This window comes from Bombina bombina, unplaced genomic scaffold, assembly GCF_027579735.1.
Source record: "Bombina bombina isolate aBomBom1 unplaced genomic scaffold, aBomBom1.pri scaffold_421, whole genome shotgun sequence".
In the NCBI taxonomy this organism is placed as follows: Eukaryota; Metazoa; Chordata; class Amphibia; order Anura; family Bombinatoridae; genus Bombina; species Bombina bombina.
The window spans coordinates 93,275-112,116 of record NW_026510719.1 but is presented as its reverse complement, the minus strand read 5'-3'; the positions used below and the strand labels follow the sequence as shown (position 1 = coordinate 112,116).

The following is an 18,842-nucleotide window of genomic DNA, read 5'->3' as shown; positions in this document are numbered from 1 at the left end:
CATATACATGTCTCTCTCTCTCTCTCTCTCTCTCTCTCTCTCTATATATATATATATATATATATATATATATACACACACATACACACAGTATATACAGTATATATATATATATATATATATACACACAGTATGTGTGTGTACATATGTATTTATATTTATGTGTGTATATATGTATTTACAGACATATATACACATATAAACACATAATACATATGTACACATATATAGACATTTATATATATATATATATATATATATATATATATATATATATATATATATAAAAGTGCATTGGATCCCTTTGCAGTTAAGTAGATGAAAACATGTAAAAGCATATTTATGCAATATTCATACTTAATAAAGGTTTTAACTATGTATTTACTGTATATTTCACATTCCAATGTTCTGCACATAGCAGAATAAATTATATGTATTTATAGACAGTCCTATATACTGTATATCTGTTTATATCTATGCCTGTATATAATCATGTATATATAAATGTTTAAATATTTATTGTACCAAAAAAAAAAAATCAGATAAATATAGAAATATGTATTTATGAATACATCAAACCTATTCTTCCTTTGTGAAGAACATTGGAATGTAAAATATTAATATTTTCATGTCAGGTTAGCGCACATGAGAATATGCTATTGGGTTTGCGTGCAACTTAGGTGTTAGCTTTTTCCTACTTTTTTTGCTCCATTGACTTATATGGGGGAATATGTGAACGCACACTCAATATTCTAACTTTGGCTTTTTGCGCTCGTCAGGTAAGCACGAGAGCGAAAACAGTTTACTTTCATCTCATTACGAGCGCAACCCGATGAGCGCAAAAAGCTTACTTCTAGCGCAGTTAACACTCAAGCGGGGAGCATAATATAGCGCTCCACCCGTAATCTGGCCCTTAATGTTTTTTGTTTAAAATATTTTTACTGAGGTATAAATCAGGGCATACGATTCAGACATGTAAGTAGATAAAACAGCAAAAGTTATGGTCAACCGACAATATTAATAAAAATAAAGTAATATGCCTCTTGCCTGAGGTAATGTAAACCCTCACCATGTCACATAAGGCCGCTTTTGGACCTTGTAGTGCTGTCATTAGTACAAAGCTTCAGGGGGTTGTCATTTACACTAGGAGACTAGTCTTGAGTCTCTAATGGAAACCTATATTTTTTTATTTTTCATAAATATAACTAACACAAATGACAATAACAATAGAAAACAAGCAGATATGATGTATGTATATCATGCTAGACAAAGATGAAACAAAACTATACACCCATATGAAAATCAATGGAGATCTATCGTGGTTTAACTTAAATACATATAATAGTATGAGGGACTCGATATCCTAGGGCTGACAGTTGTAACTGCTGATAGGGGAGAGTGCGCTGAAATAAATCTCTTGCCGCATACAACAATTGTAAAACGTAAACAACACTGTCCCTTTAAAATAAAATATAAAGATTCATATTAGCTTAGCTAGAGTGTATATGGGTATATAAGTTAAGTAGAGGCATGATGATTCAACTAGCAAGCTGTGTAACTATATCACTTAATATATAAATACCAAGAAATCATAGTAAGCTTTACTGACAAAACCAGATGACCTATGATCCGTCACAGATGGCCCTTAATGTTTTGATACATTTAAACAAATTTAATGCTGCACTTGCTTCCAAAAGTATTATTGCTCCGTCTGTTTAAAGGTCGGGTCAAAGGTCGGGTCAAATTGCTCCTTGCATAAAGGAATTTATTAAAACTACAGAGTCTGAAATATTGGCAGTCATTCCGCCTTCATGTAAATGTAAAAGGTCAGAACAAGATATGCCTTCATCTAATAGCAATATTCCTGTGTCTCATGAGGCTTCTGAGGGTGAGTTTTTTTTCCTGATGATCAGGGGCCTGTCTCTGATTCAGAGCCTGCTACTTCCTCCTTTTTGTTTAAGATCGATCACATTCATTCTTTATTAAAGGGAGGTTTGCTTACTTTTCACAACAATTTAGAAATCTACCAGTCGTTTAAATTCTTATTTTAAACCTGCTAAGGATTCTTCTGAGGGTTTCCCAGTGGATGATGCTATGCCTGGGATTATTTCTAAAGAATGGTTTAAACCTGGAAATTCATTTAATTCTTCTGCAAGGTTTAAAATAATCTGTCCTCTTCTTGCTTTGGGAAACTGTTCCTAAGGAGGATGGTGCCATTTCTACTTTGATCAGACGTACTACTATCCCTCTGGAGGATAGTACTTCTTTTAAAGACCCTTTAGATAGGAATCTTGAATCCATTCATAGAAGGGATTTTCTGCAGGCAGGTTATGTTTTCAGACCAGCTACTGCTGGTGTTTCTGCTGCTTCTTCCATTTGGTTGGATAGTCTTTCTGATCAGTTTTCTGAGGATTCTGATAGTTAAGATTTTCTTAACCTTTTGGGTTTGCTTAAATATGCTAATTCATTTATTGGAGATGCTATATTGATTTTTATTAGGATTAATGCTAAAAGCGTGTCCTTGTCTGTCTTTTCTAGACAAGCCTTATGGTTTAAATTTTGGTCTCCTGATGCAGTTTCTATGCTCGTGTTTGAGGCAGATTTAGATTCTATTATTTCCACTGTTACTGGTGGTAAGCTTTTCTTCCCCAAAATAAGAAATCTAATGGTAATTGTAAGGCTACTAATCATTTTCATTCCTTTTGTTAGAATAAGAAGCAAAAGTCTGATTCCTCCTCAACTAAGTTGGGTCCCTCAAGTTGGAAACAAAGTTCTAATTGGAAAGGCCTATGCAGGCCAAGAAGTCCACTCCAGTTTTCAATCCCACATAAAGGTGCGGCCCCCTATCCAGATTCTGTGGTAGGGGGCAGGCTAAGTCTCTTTCAGGACACATTGTTTCAGAATTTGTCAGATTCCTGGACTCTGAATATAATTTTCAAAGGCTATCAGATAGGTTTCACGGTAAAACTTCACAGAGGAAGTTTTCTTTTGTCAGACGTTCAGAAAAATCCTTTAAAAGCTCAGGCTTTTCTTCATTCACTCTTGGATCTGGAATCTATGGGTTTGATATTTTCTGTTCCTCTGTTGGAAAAGGGATTTTCTTTAAATCATTTTATTGTTCCCAAGAAAGAGGTAACTTACAGACCAGTTTTAAATAAAAGGCTTTCAACAAGTTTCTCAGAATTCCAACCTTCAAAATGGAGACTATTCAGTCCATTCTGCCTTTCATTCAGTGAGGGCAATTTATGTCCACAATAGATTTAAAGGATGATTACCTCCATATTCCAATTCACAAAGATCATTTTCAGTTTCTTACGCCTAGATTTAGAGTTTTGCGGCCAAAGGGGTGCGTTAGCTACGCATGCTTTTTTCTGGCCGCACCTTTTAAATACCGCTGGTATTTAGAGTTCACAGAAGGGCTGCGTTAGGCTCCAAAAAAGGAGCGTATAGCATATTTACCGCAACTGCAACTCTAAATACCAGCGGTGCTTACGGATGCGGCCAGCTTCAAAAACGTGCTCGTGCACGATTCCCCCATAGGAAACAATGGGGCAGTTTGAGCTGAAAAAAAACCTAACACCTGCAAAAAAGCAGCGTTCAGCTCCTAACGCAGCCCCATTGTTTACTATGGGGAAACACTTCCTACGTCTGCACCTAACACCCTAACATGTACCCCGAGTCTAAACACCCCTAACCTTACACTTATTAACCCCTATTCTGCCGCCGCCGCTATCGCTGACCCCTGCATTTTATTATTAACCCCTAATCTGCCGCTCCGTACACCGCCGCAACCTACATTATCCCTATGTACCCCAAATCTGCTGCCCCTAACACCGCCGACCCCTATATTATATTTATTAACCCCTAATCTGCCCCCCACAACATCGCCGCCAGCTACCTACAATAATTAACCCCTAATCTGCCGACCGCATCTCACCGCTACTATAATAAAGTTATTAACCCCTAATCCGCCTCACTCCCGCCTCAATAACCCTATAAGAAATAGTATTAACCCCTAATCTGCCCTCCCTAACATCGCCGACACCTAACTTCAATTATTAACCCCTAATCTGCCGACCGGAGCTCGCCGCTACTATAATAAATGTATTAACCCCTAAAGCTAAGTCTAAACCTAACACTAACACCCCCCTAAATTAAATATAATTTAAATCTAACAAAATAAATTAACTCTTATTAAATAAATTATTCCTATTTAAAGCTAAATACTTACCTGTAAAATAAACCCTAATATAGCTACAATATAAATTATAAATTATATTGTAGCTATTTTAGGATTAATATTTATTTTACAAGCAACTTTGTATTTATTTTAACCAGGTACAATAGCTATTAAATAGTTAATAACTATTTAATAGCTAAAATAGTTAAAATAATAACAAAATTACCTGTAAAATAAATCCTAACCTAAGTTACAATTAAACCTAACACTACACTATCATTAAATAAATTAAATACAATACCTACAAATAACTACAATTAAATAAACTAACTAAAGTACAAAAAATAAAAAAGAACTAAGTTACAAAAAATAAAAAAATATTTACAAACATTAGAAAAATATTACAACAATTTTAAACTAAATTACACCTACTCTAAGCCCCCTAATAAAATAACAAAGACCCCCAAAATAAAAAAATGCACTACCCTATTCTAAAATTAAAATAGAAAAGCTCTTTTACCTTACCAGCCCCGAAAAGGGCCCTTTGCGGGGCATGCCCCAAAGAATTCAGCTCTTTTGCCTGTAAAAAAAACCCCATACAATACCCCCCCCCAACATTACAACCCACCACCCACATACCCCTAATCTAACCCAAACCCCCCTTAAATAAACCTAACACTAAGCCCCTGAAGATCTCCCTACCTTGTCTTCACCACGCCAGGTTCACCGATCGATCCAGAAGAGCTCCTCCGATGTCTTGATCCAAGCCCAAGCGGGGGGCTGAAGATGTCCATGATCCGCCTGAAGTCTTCATCCAAGCGGGAGCTGAAGAGGTCCATGATCGGGCTGAAGTCTTCATCCAAGCGGGAGCTGAAGAGGTCCATGATCGGGCTGAAGTCTTCTATCAAGCGGCATCTTCAATCTTCTTTCTTCCGGATCCATGTTCATCCCGCCGACGCGGAACATCCATCTTCACCGACGACTTCCCGACGAATGACGGTTCCTTTAAGGGACATCATCCAAGATGGCGTCCCTCGAATTCCGATTGGCTGATAGGATTCTATCAGCCAATCGGAATTAAGGTAAGAAAATCGGAATCAGCCAATCGGATTGAACTTGATTCTGATTGGCTGATTCCATCAGCCAATCAGAATTTTTCTTACCTTAATTCCGATTGGCTGATAGAATCCTATCAGCCAATCGGAATTCGAGGGACGCCATCTTGGATGACGTCCCTTAAAGGAACCTTCATTCTTCAGTTGGACGTCGGAAGAAGAGGATGGATCCGCGCCGGAGGTCTTCAAGATGGAGCCGTTCGTCATCGGATGAAGATAGAAGATGCCGCTTGGATCAAGATGGTTGCCGGTCCGGATCTCCTCTTCTTCCCGGATAGGATGAAGACTTTGGAGCCTCTTCTGGACCTCTTCAGCCGCCGCTTGATAGAAGACTTCAGACGGATTATGGATCGCCAGCCCCCGCTTGGGCTTGGATGAAGATTTCGGAGGCTTGGATGAAGACTTCGGAGGACGGATTGGTGAACCTGGCATGGTGAAGATAAGGTAGGAAGATCTTCAGGGGCTTAGTGTTAGGTTTATTTAAGGGGGGTTTGGTTTAGATTAGGGGTATGTGGGTTGTAATGTTGGGGGGGGTATTGTATGTTTTTTTTTACAGGCAAAAGAGCTGAATTATTTGGGGCATGCCCCGCAAATGGCCCTTTTCAAGGCTGGTAAGGTAAAAGAGCTTTGAACTTTTTTAATTTAGAATAGGGTAGGGCATTTTTTTATTTTGGAGGTCTTTGTTATTTTAGTAGGGGGCTTAGAGTAGGTGTAATTAGTTTAAAATTGTTGTAATATTTTTCTAATGTTTGTAAATATTTTTTTATTTTTTGTAACTTAGTTCTTTTTTCTTTTTTGTACTTTAGTTAGTTTATTTAATTGTAGTTATTTGTAGGTATTGTATTTAATTTATTTAATGATAGTGTAGTGTTAGGTTTAATTGTAGATAATTGTAGGTATTGTATTTAATTAATTTATTGATAGTGTAGTGTTAGGTTTAATTGTAACTTAGGTTAGGATTTATTTTACAGGTAATTTTGTAATTATTTTAACTATTTTAGCTATTAAATAGTTATTAACTATTTAATAGCTATTGTACCTGGTTAAAATAAATACAACGTTGCCTGTAAAATAAATATTAATCCTAAAATAGCTACAATATAATTATAATTTATATTGTAGCTATATTAGGGCTTATTTTACAGGTAAGTATTTAGCTTTAAAGAGGAATAATTTATTTAATAAGAGTTAATTTATTTCATTAGATAAAAATTATATTTAACTTAGGGGGGTGTTAGTGTTAAGGTTAGACTTAGCTTTAGGGGTTAATACATTTATTAGAGTAGCGGCGAGCTCCGGTCGGCAGATTTGGGGTTAATACTTGAAGTTAGGTGTCGGCGATGTTAGGGAGAGCAGATTAGGGGTTAATACTATTTATTATAGGGTTATTGAGGCGGGAGTGAGGCGGATTAGGGGTTAATACATTTATTATAGTAGCGGTGAGATCCGGTCGGCAGATTAGGGGTTAATACTTGAAGTTAGGTGTCGGCGATGTTAGGGAGAGCAGATTAGGGGTTAATACTATTTATTATAGGGTTATTGAGGCGGGAGTGAAGCGGATTAGGGGTTAATACATTTATTATAGTAGCGGTGAGATCCGGTCGGCAGATTAGGGGTTAATAAGTGTAGGTAGGTAGCGGCGACGTTGGGGGCGGCAGATTAGGGGTTAATAAATATAATATAGGGGTCGGCGGTGTTAGGGGCAGCATATTAGGGGTTCATAGGGATAACGTAGGTTGCGGCGCTGTACGGAGCGGCAGATTAGGGGTTAAAAAAATTTAATAGAGTGGCGGCGATGTGGGGGGACCTCGGTTTAGGGGTACATAGGTAGTTTATGGGTGTTAGTGTACTTTAGAGCACAGTAGTTAAGAGCTTTATAAACCGGCGTTAGCCCAGAAAGCTCTTAACTACTGACTTTTTTCTGCGGCTGGAGTTTTGTCGTTAGATTTCTAACGCTCACTTCAGCCACGACTCTAAATACCGGCCTTAGGAAGATCCCATTGAAAAGATAGGATACGCAAATGGCGTAGGGGGATCTGCGGTATGGAAAAGTCGCGGCTGCAAAGTGAGCGTTAGACCTTTTCCTGACTGACTCCAAATACCAGCGGGCGGTAAAAACCAGCGTTAGGAGCCTCTAACGCTGGTTTTCACGGCTACCGCCCAACTCTAAATCTAGCCGTTAATTTCTTAAGTTTGATTTTCTAGTCAAGCATTTTCAGTTTGTTGCTCTTCTATTTGGTCTGTCTACAGCTCCATGGATTTTTACAATGGATCTGGGGGCTCTTTCGTCTGTCATCAGAGGTCAGGGAATAGATGTGTTTCCCTACCTGAACTCTATCTTGGTACTAGCTCCATCTTTTTCATTTAGCAGAATCCCACACCTACAGACTGTTGTTTCTTCATCAACATGGTGGGAGGATCAATTTGCTAAAGAGTTCCTTAATTCCTCAGACAAAGGTTACTTTTCAGAGGTTCCAGATAGTTTTAGTCTTCATGAGATTGTCTCTAACGGATCAAAGAAAACTGAAGTTAGTTTCAGCCTGTCAAAATCTTCAATCTCTCTAGTTTACCACTGCTGCTCTTTGTATAGAGGTTCTAGGTCTCATGATTGCAGCATTGGATGCTATTCCATTTGCTTGTTTTCATATAAGACCACTCCAGCTTTGTATGCTTTGACATTGGTGCAGGGATCATACTCTGTTGTCTCAGAGGATTTTTCAAGACAAGACTCTCTGTCTCTGTCTTAGTGGCTGGATCTCCAGCTTATTTTACAGGAGCTTCTTTTGCTCATCCAATTTGGGTCTGTGATCGATACAGATGCAAGTATTTTAGGTTGGGGAGCTGTTTGGGGGTCTCTGACAGCACAGGGGGTTTGGGCTACTTGGGAGGAAAGGTTGTCTATAAACATCTTAGAACTTTGCGCAGTTTTCAAAGCCTGTTCAAACTTGGCCCCTTCTGAAAGGAGAAACTTTTCTCAGGTTCCTGTCAGACAATGTCAAAGCCATGGCTTATGTCAACCATCAAGGGGGGACTCGCAGTCCCTTAGTCATGAGGGAAGTTTTTTTAAATTCTCTCTTGGGCAGAGGACAATTCCTGTCTAATTTCAGCCATCAAAATCAAACAGAGAAACCCAACAACAGAACTCAGCCACACCGGGCTGAAGTAAATATAAGGACCAATGCAGAGTCTCCGGTAATGAGTGAAATTTCTTATAGCACTTGCAAAGTTAGATAACTCACCCCATTCAGGCCTGTCCGGTTAACCACTTGACAGCGTCGCTGCCTAATGTGCAGCCGCCTCTGTGCCGCTTCCGAAGATCCAGGCTTCAATTGAGCGGCTCACAGGGCCTCCGCTGTGTTCCGTGTACTTGGCTTGTATGTGGGTGTTGGCTATACGTCATTAGTGTTCCTCCAATAGCGGGAGTTCTTCTCCGGAGGTACTGCAAACTTAGATCCGCTCCAGACTAAGGCATCAGCTGATGGGTCGGCAAGGACTGGAATAATCAAATTCAAAAGGAAACACCGACATCCATCTTTATAGGTAAAATCTTGAAACTTTATTCGGCAATGTTTAAAAGTAAAGACAGCACAGAAAAATGGACTTAGAGTCAGACGTGGGCACAGCACACAGGCATACGCGTTTCGGAAAAGATTCCGTAGTCACAGCCTGACATGCTACCCCACACACCTGTTTAAAAACCCCATGGGCTAATACAATTGGTTAAAACAGGAACAACACCCATAGACTCTAACCAATAGGATACAAATATACAAACATAATCCTAATTAACACTTCATTATCAAAGTTACCAGCACTTATGTTTCTAGTATATAAATAACAATAATTGGAATGCGTATAAATTGACACACTCATATAGTTAAATAGCAAACATAATCCAAATGTGAAAGTGCCAGAGGTATTAATGATATTGCAAAAGGGAGTAATGATATACCTACATATATTAGATGATAGCATTTAGTACAGAGATAAGAGGGAACATAGAGAACAAAGATAGTATAGTGTAAAATGATCACACTGATAAACATTTGGATTTCATTCTCATAAATTCAAATTTGTGTGTATATGGTGCATACTGCAGCATAAAATGTAAGTAAGGGCATCAGAGAAAACTCCATGTATATAGTGTAAAAGTACTAACATTATGTGTCACATTGAATGTGTATATCGAATGTTTGATGTAATAAATGATGATAAAGAAAAAGACATATATATACAGGCATAACTAGTAATCATGAATTGAGTACTAGTCATATTACTATCGGGGTTTGAGCACAGAGGGAAATTCATCTGAACTATGTACAGAACTCATGTTGGCAGGTTGACTATATTATTATTCCCAGTGATTAATAATATCAAATCTGGAGTTCAGACCTTTAGGTAGTCTGCTTTCTAGGGTGAAGATCCAATATGCTTCCCTTCTTGCTAATATTGTATCTATATCACCACCCCTGGTAGGCCTAAAGATCTTTTCTATTGCACACCATGAAAAATATCTTAGATCGTTATTATGAAAAGTGCCAAAGTGTTGTACTATCGGAGTACTAGCCCTATTGACTTTAAATGATGACAAGTGTTCCCGTATGCGGGTGTTTAGGTCCCTTGAGGTGAGACCTACATATTGTAACTTACAATGAGAGCATTCGATAAGGTAAATGGCATATTCCGTGGTACAATTCATACAGGCACCAATGTCATACACCTTGTTAGTGACAATACTAGAGAAGTTCCTTGTCACATTAACATACTCACAAGGTTTATACTTGCGCCGACCACACTTGAACATGCCAGTATGCCTTAGCCAAGATGATTGACTTTCAGTTTTGCTTTTCAGTAGTGTAGGGGCCAACAGATTACCTAATGTTGGGCTTCTCCTATAGGAACATCTGAGGCCATTCTTAACCGTATTCACTAATTTATCATCCGCTGAGAGAAGAGGGAAGTGTTTACGAACAATCTTACATATATCATGATACTGAATACTATGATTAGTTACAAAAGTCAATCCTTTAAAATCATCATTTTTGGACGTTTTCATTTTCAAAAGATCCTTTCTTTCAATAGTACTAACAGCAGCTTTAGCCCTTTTAACTATAGCTTTCGGGTACTTCCTTTCTAGGAGTCTCTTTTCCAGATCAACAGATTCTTGTTTAAACTGTTGAAAACGGGTGCAATTTCTCCTCAGACTAGTATATTCTCCTTTAGCAATGGCATATGGAACATGCTTAGGATGGCAACTAGTGCCTTGAAGGAGTGAATTGCCTGAGATAGGCTTCCTGAAAATGGTAGATTCAATCTTACCATCAGGGTTACCCCGCAATGTGATATCAAGATAGTTGATAGTGTGTGGATTGTATTCACAGGTAAATTTCAGGTTGAGATCATTGCAGTGTAAGTATTCCAAAAACGAGGGAATAATTTCCTCACTTCCTGTCCAAATGAAGATAAGATCATCTATATACCTCTTGTATAGAGATATATGTGATCTATACATATTATTATCTCCAAAGATGTGGTAAAATTCCCACCATCCTAAGAATAAATTTGCATAGGAGGGGGCAAACTTCGCCCCCATGGCGGTACCACATCTCTGGAGATAATAAGTGTCCTCAAATTTGAAAAAATTGTGTGTTAATAGGAATGTGAGTACCTTGAGAATAAAATTCTTAAGGCAATGATCATAATCAGTGAAATTATCAAGAAAAAAAGTAACAGCTTCCATTCCCTTCTGGTGGGGGATGCTAGAATATAGAGAGACAATATCAATTGTCATCCACATACTGGACTCAGACCATTCAATATGCTCAAGTATATTTAGGATATGCTTCGTGTCTCGAACATATGACAAGAGAGACGTCACAATGGGCTGTAGTATATTATCCAGCCATTGAGAGAGATTCCCCAAGAGTGACTCGACTCCACTCACAATGGGGCGACCTTATCTATGAGAGATTTATGTGTCTTGGGGAAGTGATGGAACAGTGGTGTCTTGGGATTGTCCACAAAAAGGAATTCAGCTGTGTTGCTATCTATGCACCCTTGTTCCATACCCTCATCCAAGAGATGTTTCAGTTCATTTTTGTACTCATTTGTAGGGTCCCTACCTAGAATTAAGTAGTCATGTTCATTAGTTAATTGTCTAAGACCTTCAGCTATGTACTGCATACGGTCCATCACTATAACCATTCCACCTTTGTCTGATTTCCTGATAACTAAATCCTGATTGTTTCTTAAGGAAGTAACTGCTTCTTTTTCAGACAAAGATAGATTGGGCTTGTGATTGGACCGCCTAGATTTTAATTCAACCAAGTCTTTTTCTACTCTTGAGTGGAAGGTTTCGACAATGTTACCCCTACTTTGTATGGGATAGAATCAAGATTTTTTCTTAAAAGTGGGGCCTCTGCTCCTAGTGTCATGTTCAGATATGTTGTCTAGCTGTAATTGCTGTAATGAAACAATATCACAGTTCTCAGGAAAATTATGTTTATTAGTAGTAGTGTCACTTTCTCTAATCATAGAAGTAGAATCATAACATATGGTGCTGACATCATCTGAGAAATGTTTTCTCAGAGTTATGTTCCTAACTAGTCTGTTGATGTCAATGATAGTTTGAAATAAATCAAAATCGTTATTAGGTGCAAAATTCAGCCCCAAATTCAATATTCTATAGTGTGTATCACTGAGTGAGAAAGATGACAGGTTCACCACATTTCCTACTATTTGTATTTTGTTAGTGGTCTCGGTTCCCTCAGCTGATATTTGTCCTGATTGTTCTTCATGACTGGGTTCTGTCTGACAATGTGAGTGCCCTCTCCTCCCCCCCCCCCCGCTATGCCTCCCTGTACCTGTGGAAAAACCTGTTCTAGTACAGAGTTGTCAGGTCTAGATATGATGTGCGGAGTCTCAATATATGCAGACTGCTTCAATCTGACTGAGTTAGTAGCCTTGCTAGAGTTATCTTCATATACAAGATGTGGACCTGCCGCAATAGCAGCTTGGGGTTCACCATTTTGATATGTGATTGATTGTATATCCTGGATAGTGTCTGCTTGTTTATCACCATCACTGGAGTAATCTGTGTCACTACCAGAGAAGGTGACATTTTTGGATGAATTATTTTTATTCTTATTTTTGTTTTGATTGTTTTTATTATTAGCCCTTCTCCTCCTCCCAAATCTTGGTTGGTTATATCTAGAGTTCCCCCTAGATTTCTTATTCCATATATACACACAATTATTAGCATAATCGAATTTGTCTCTGATAAACTTAGTATGTTTCCTCTCCATAATCTCTGACCTGTGCTTAGCAATCAATTCTCTCAATATTTTATCAAATTTGGCAAAATCAGGATTATTGGATCGTCTGTTCAATTCTACTTGCAATTCATTAATATCATTTCTTAAAGACTCTAATTGTTTGTTTTTGTAAATCAATAATAACATCATAAGTCTCAGGGAGCAATCAGACAGTACATTGTTCCACGAGTCTATAAATTCCTTGTCATTAGTATCCACATCAAACGTGGGGAATTTAAAGACCCGTAGTCCCCTTGGTATCATACTTAAACTTTTATACTTTTCGAGGGTCCAAATGTCCCACTGTAGTTTTGATTCTTTTATCAAAAGTTTTTCCAAGAGCTCAAATAAAGTACTTAATGCCAGAATGCTCTTGTCCTCTGAGAAAATCAGTTCACAGTCAGTAAGATTTGTAGTGCGTGCAGTGGCTGGCAACAATGAGTAAAAAGTGTGCTGTGTTGTCTCCATAGCTGAGCAGAGAATTGTAGGCTGAAGACTTGAACAGTCTGTGTTGGGTGTTGGTACATCCAGGGTATACCCAATAACAAACAAAATCAAACAGAGAAACCCAACAACAGAACTCAGCCACACCGGGCTGAAGTAAATATAAGGACCAATGCAGAGTCTCCGGTAATGAGTGAAATTTCTTATAGCACTTGCAAAGTTAGATAACTCACCCCACTCAGGCCTGTCCGGTTAACCACTTGACAGCGTCGCTGCCTAATGTGCAGCCGCCTCTGTGCCGCTTCCGAAGATCCAGGCTTCAATTGAGCGGCTCACAGGGCCTCCGCTGTGTTCCGTGTACTCGTCGGCTTGTATGTGGGTGTTGGCTATACGTCATTAGTGTTCCTCCAATAGCGGGAGTTCTTTTCCGGAGGTACTGCAAACTTGGATCCGCTCCAGACTAAGGCATCAGCTGATGGGTCGGCAAGGACTGGAATAATCAAATTCAAAAGGAAACACCGACATCCATCTTTATAGGTAAAATCTTGAAACTTTATTCGGCAATGTTTAAAAGTAAAGACAGCACAGCAAAATGGACTTAGAGTCAGACGTGGGCGCAGCACACAGGCATACGCGTTTCGGAAAAGATTCCGTAGTCACAGCCTGACATGCTACCCCACACACCTGTTTAAAAACCCCATGGGCTAATACAATTGGTTAAAACAGGAACAACACCCATAGACTCTAACCAATAGGATACAAATATACAAACATAATCCTAATTAACACTTCATTATCAAAGTTACCAGCACTTATGTTTCTAGTATATAAATAACAATAATTGGAATGCGTATAAATTGACACACTCATATAGTTAAATAGCAAACATAATCCAAATGTGAAAGTGCCAGAGGTATTAATGATATTGCTAGTTATGCCTGTATATATATGTCTTTTTCTTTATCATCATTTATTACATCAAACATTCGATGTACACATTCAATGTGACACATAATGTTAGTACTTTTACACTATATACATGGAGTTTTCTCTGATGCCCTTACTTACATTTTATGCTGCAGTATGCACCATATACACACAAATTTGAATTTATGAGAATGAAATCCAAATGTTTATCAGTGTGATCATTTTACACTATACTATCTTTGTTCTCTATGTTCCCTCTTATCTCTGTACTAAATGCTATCATCTAATATATGTAGGTATATCATTACTCCCTTTTGCAATATCATTAATACCTCTGGCACTTTCACATTTGGATTATGTTTGCTATTTAACTATATGAGTGTGTCAATTTATACGCATTCCAATTATTGTTATTTATATACTAGAAACATAAGTGCTGGTAACTTTGATAATGAAGTGTTAATTAGGATTATGTTTGTATATTTGTATCCTATTGGTTAGAGTCTATGGGTGTTGTTCCTGTTTTAACCAATTGTATTAGCCCATGGGGTTTTTAAACAGGTGTGTGGGGTAGCATGTCAGGCTGTGACTACGGAATCTTTTCCGAAACTCGTATGCCTGTGTGCTGCGCCCACGTCTGACTCTAAGTCCATTTTGCTGTGCTGTCTTTACTTTTAAACATTGCCGAATAAAGTTTCAAGATTTTACCTATAAAGATGGATGTCGGTGTTTCCTTTTGAATTTAATTTCAGCCATCCACATCCCAGTTCAATTGGGAAGCGGATTTTCTCAGTTGTCAGTTTCTTCATCAAGGGGAATGGTCTCTTCATCTGAAAGTGTTCAATCAGATTGTATATCTTTGGGGTCTCTCTGAGGAAGACCTAATGGGCTCTCGGTTGAACAACAAACTGCCCAGATACTTTGCAAGGACAAGGGATCCTCTGGCAGAGATTGTAGATGCTCTGATAGCTTCATGGTCCTTTCGGCTGGCCTATGTGTATCCGCATCTGGTGTTTCTTCCCAGAGTAAATTACTTTTTTGGCTACAGTCATTTGTGGATAATACTTAGTTTATATTTATGGGTATGTGTACATGGGTGCTCTACTGTATCATTACACCAGATGCATAATATGGTTATTAGATTGGAAAGATTTAAAGTGTATTATAATTGATCTGTGATTAGATGTGGACTAGTGTTGGACTGATCATATTTTACTAACAAACAGTAACTTAGTTGGAATGGTTAACCGCTACTATGTATTGTTGGTGCATAATTTATAAACACATGTTGTTTATATTCAGTCTACCATTTGATGCAGCGTGATCAATGAGCGGCCAATGAGATGAAGAGTTGTTGATGTAAATAGATGATGTCTAAGACCCACCCACTGTAGTATATGAGTGCTTAACGTGAATTGCTCCACACTGATGTAATATCTGTGGAGCCGACCGTACAATAGCAAACTTACTGTACTTTGAATTGACTGATAGAAACATTTATATTTACTTGCCAAAGACACATTATCTGCACATTTGAGTATTAGATGGACATAAAGGTGGGCTGGACTAGTATTAAGAGTGCATATGAGCTAATAGGGAGGAGCTAATCAATATGGTTATTTGTGATTGGTGTATAAGAAGTTAAAAGGCTCTGATGTGTTGGGCTGAACTACATACTTTGACAAAGCCTTTGGTGAAATGCACATCAAACATGTTTACCCTATTCCAGAAATACACTGTGTGCAGAATTATTAGGCAAATGAGTATTTTGACCACATCATCCTCTTTATGCATGTTGTCTTACTCCAAGCTGTATAGGCTCGAAAGCCTACTACCAATTAAGCATATTAGGTGATGTGCATCTCTGTAATGAGAAGGGGTGTGGTCTAATGACATCAACACCCTATATCAGGTGTGCATAATTATTAGGCAACTTCCTTTCCTTTGGCAAAATGGGTCAAAAGAAGGACTTGACAGGCTCAGAAAAGTCAAAAATAGTGAGATATCTTGCAGAGGGATGCAGCACTCTTAAAATTGCAAAGCTTCTGAAGCGTGATCATCGAACAATCAAGCGTTTCATTCAAAATAGTCAACAGGGTCGCAAGAAGCGTGTGTAAAAACCAAGGCGCAAAATAACTGCCCATGAACTGAGAAAAGTCAAGCGTGCAGCTGCCAAGATGCCACTTGCCACCAGTTTGGCCATATTTCAGAGCTGCAACATCACTGGAGTGCCCAAAAGCACAAGGTGTGCAATACTCAGAGACATGGCCAAGGTAAGAAAGGCTGAAAGACGACCACCACTGAACAAGACACACAAGCTGAAACGTCAAGACTGGGCCAAGAAATATCTCAAGACTGATTTTTCTAAGGTTTTATGGACTGATGAAATGAGAGTGAGTCTTGATGGGCCAGATGGATGGGCCCGTGGCTGGATTGGTAAAGGGCAGAGAGCTCCAGTCCGACTCAGACGCCAGCAAGGTGGAGGTGGAGTACTGGTTTGGGCTGGTATCATCAAAGATGAGCTTGTGGGGCCTTTTCGGGTTGAGGATGGAGTCAAGCTCAACTCCCAGTCCTACTGCCAGTTTCTGGAAGACACCTTCTTCAAGCAGTGGTACAGGAAGAAGTCTGCATCCTTCAAGAAAAACATGATTTTCATGCAGGACAATGCTCCATGACATGCGTCCAAGTACTCCACAGCGTGGCTGGCAAGAAAGGGTATAAAAGAAGAAAATCTAATGACATGGCCTCCTTGTTCACCTGATCTGAACCCCATTGAGAACCTGTGGTCCATCATCAAATGTGAGATTTACAAGGAGGGAAAACAGTACACCTCTCTGAACAGTGTCTGGGAGGCTGTGGTTGCTGCTGCACGCAATGTTGATGGTGAACTGATCAAAACACTGACAGAATCCATGGATGGCAGGCTTTTGAGTGTCCTTGCAAAGAAAGGTGGCTATATTGGTCACTGATTTGTTTTTGTTTTGTTTTTGAATGTCAGAAATGTATATTTGTGAATGTTGAGATGTTATATTGGTTTCACTGGTAAAAATAAATAATTGAAATGGGTATATATTTGTTTTTTGTTAAGTTGCCTAATAATTATGCACAGTAATAGTCACCTGCACACACAGATATCCCCCTAAAATAGCTACAACTAAAAACAAACTAAAAACTACTTCCAAAAATATTCACCTTTGATATTAATGAGTTTTTTGGGTTAATTGAGAACATGGTTGTTGTTCAATAATAAAATTAATCCTCAAAAATACAACTTGCCTAATAATTCTGCACTCCCTGTATTAATTTTGGTGATTTTGTACTGGGATTTGTCTAAGAATTATAGGTATCTGATAGCCCTAGGGATCTTTTTGACTTGTGACTGCTACAACAATGGGGATAGTTACCCATATTGTGCATGCCTAATTAGACGCTGAAATGAACTTATACGGTTGGTAACTGGTGATATATGTATTCCTGGATGGGGTACGTTTTTGAAGTGTTTTTAATACTTATTTTATAGTAATACTTATTAAAAAATAAGTTTTAATTGACTGCCTACCGATGTAAGGAGCAGTATGCATTATGATATGTTATTAGATATGGTAGAAAAAAAAGTGCTAAAAGATGCTACTTTTTTTTTAACTAACTTTTTTATTCTTTTGCTGACTGTGGGAATCATACATAAGGTCTTTGTTGGTCTTATGTTTATATTTGTCAGCATAATGTGGTATTAGAGCCTCCTTAAATTTGAACAGCAGAATAATAATAATAAAAACCAACATAAATATAATTTATAAAACTGGCAGCTGTTAATTTACAGATTAGAGTAGTACAATAATTAATCATTTGCATAATGTGTGCAATCTCATTTTTTAGGGGGGGGGCAGAGTGGATAGAGCTATGGAAATAGCTATGGTCAGTACATACATAGCATGCTTTCTTGATTGCTCTGCTGCAGAACTGTCCATGGTGTTGGCAACTATATGATATAATTTCCTGATTAGATCTAATTGATTTATTTTTACCTATTTTTTCTAGTGTTCACTATAGGCTATGCAACCTGTGTGGGGGAAAAAGAATTGTGCAGCTATCACTTTATGACAGTTCTCAATCACAATGATGACAAAGGATGAGAAATTTCAAAGTTCTGAAAAAAGCAATGCACAAGTGCTGAACAGGGCTTCATTTTCCTTTCTGCATAAATGTTACACTACATTTAATTAATCTGTGAGAGCAGAAAACCATTGGTTAGCAATCCATTGCACCGCCTTTCCTACATACCAGTATTATTTTACAACTTGATGGCACCGGTGGTCAGATCTCATGTCTGCGCATAATGAAAGGCGCTGCCAGAGCCAGTTTAAATAAAATGACTATTGCACTGTCTATTGATCAGTTTGGGCCTTACGGACTGTCCATATAACACGGCTGACCTGCAGTTTCAGTGGAGCCAGTTGATATCCCTGTAGAATCCCTGTACTCTGAATAGACGCGTGGAACCGCCTCTGCCCCATTGCTAGGAAACCAGAGGACGCTCACCCACGCCCTGCACTGCGGCAATGCAACCACTGTTGGTGCAACCAGGCTTGGCGATGCCGTCACAGACCACTGTCACTGCACCTGTCTTCCCATTGACTTCCCTACGGTCTTCGTGCTGATTGGTTTATTGTCCTGTGGCTTTATAGCCTTAGAGGTAGGTTGACATACAGTACGCCGGGCTTTCTGGTTCTCTGCGGTGAGTGGTTGGCGAACCTGGATCAATTTCTGAGCTGCGGGTAAGAACAAGGATTGGGGATCTATGCTATGCAAGAAAGACAGTTACTGTATAATGTTAATGGGGAGCATTTAATACTGATCTGGTGT

The 18,842-nt window shown here is 38.6% G+C and overlaps 2 protein-coding genes across 2 annotated transcripts in view; one reads left to right on the top strand and one right to left on the bottom strand.

The window, feature by feature from the left end:
* LOC128643340 (uncharacterized) overlaps nt 1–18,532 on the bottom strand; it is a 111,521-nt gene extending 92,989 nt beyond the window's left edge. The window contains exon 1 of the mRNA XM_053696271.1: nt 18,413–18,532. The gene's annotated coding sequence lies outside the window, so the exon portion shown is untranslated. The remainder of the gene's footprint in view (nt 1–18,412) is intronic.
* A 147-nt stretch (nt 18,533–18,679) lies between these two features.
* LOC128643342 (SANT and BTB domain regulator of class switch recombination-like) overlaps nt 18,680–18,842 on the top strand; it is a 91,182-nt gene continuing 91,019 nt past the window's right edge. The window contains exon 1 of the mRNA XM_053696273.1: nt 18,680–18,754. The gene's annotated coding sequence lies outside the window, so the exon portion shown is untranslated. The remainder of the gene's footprint in view (nt 18,755–18,842) is intronic.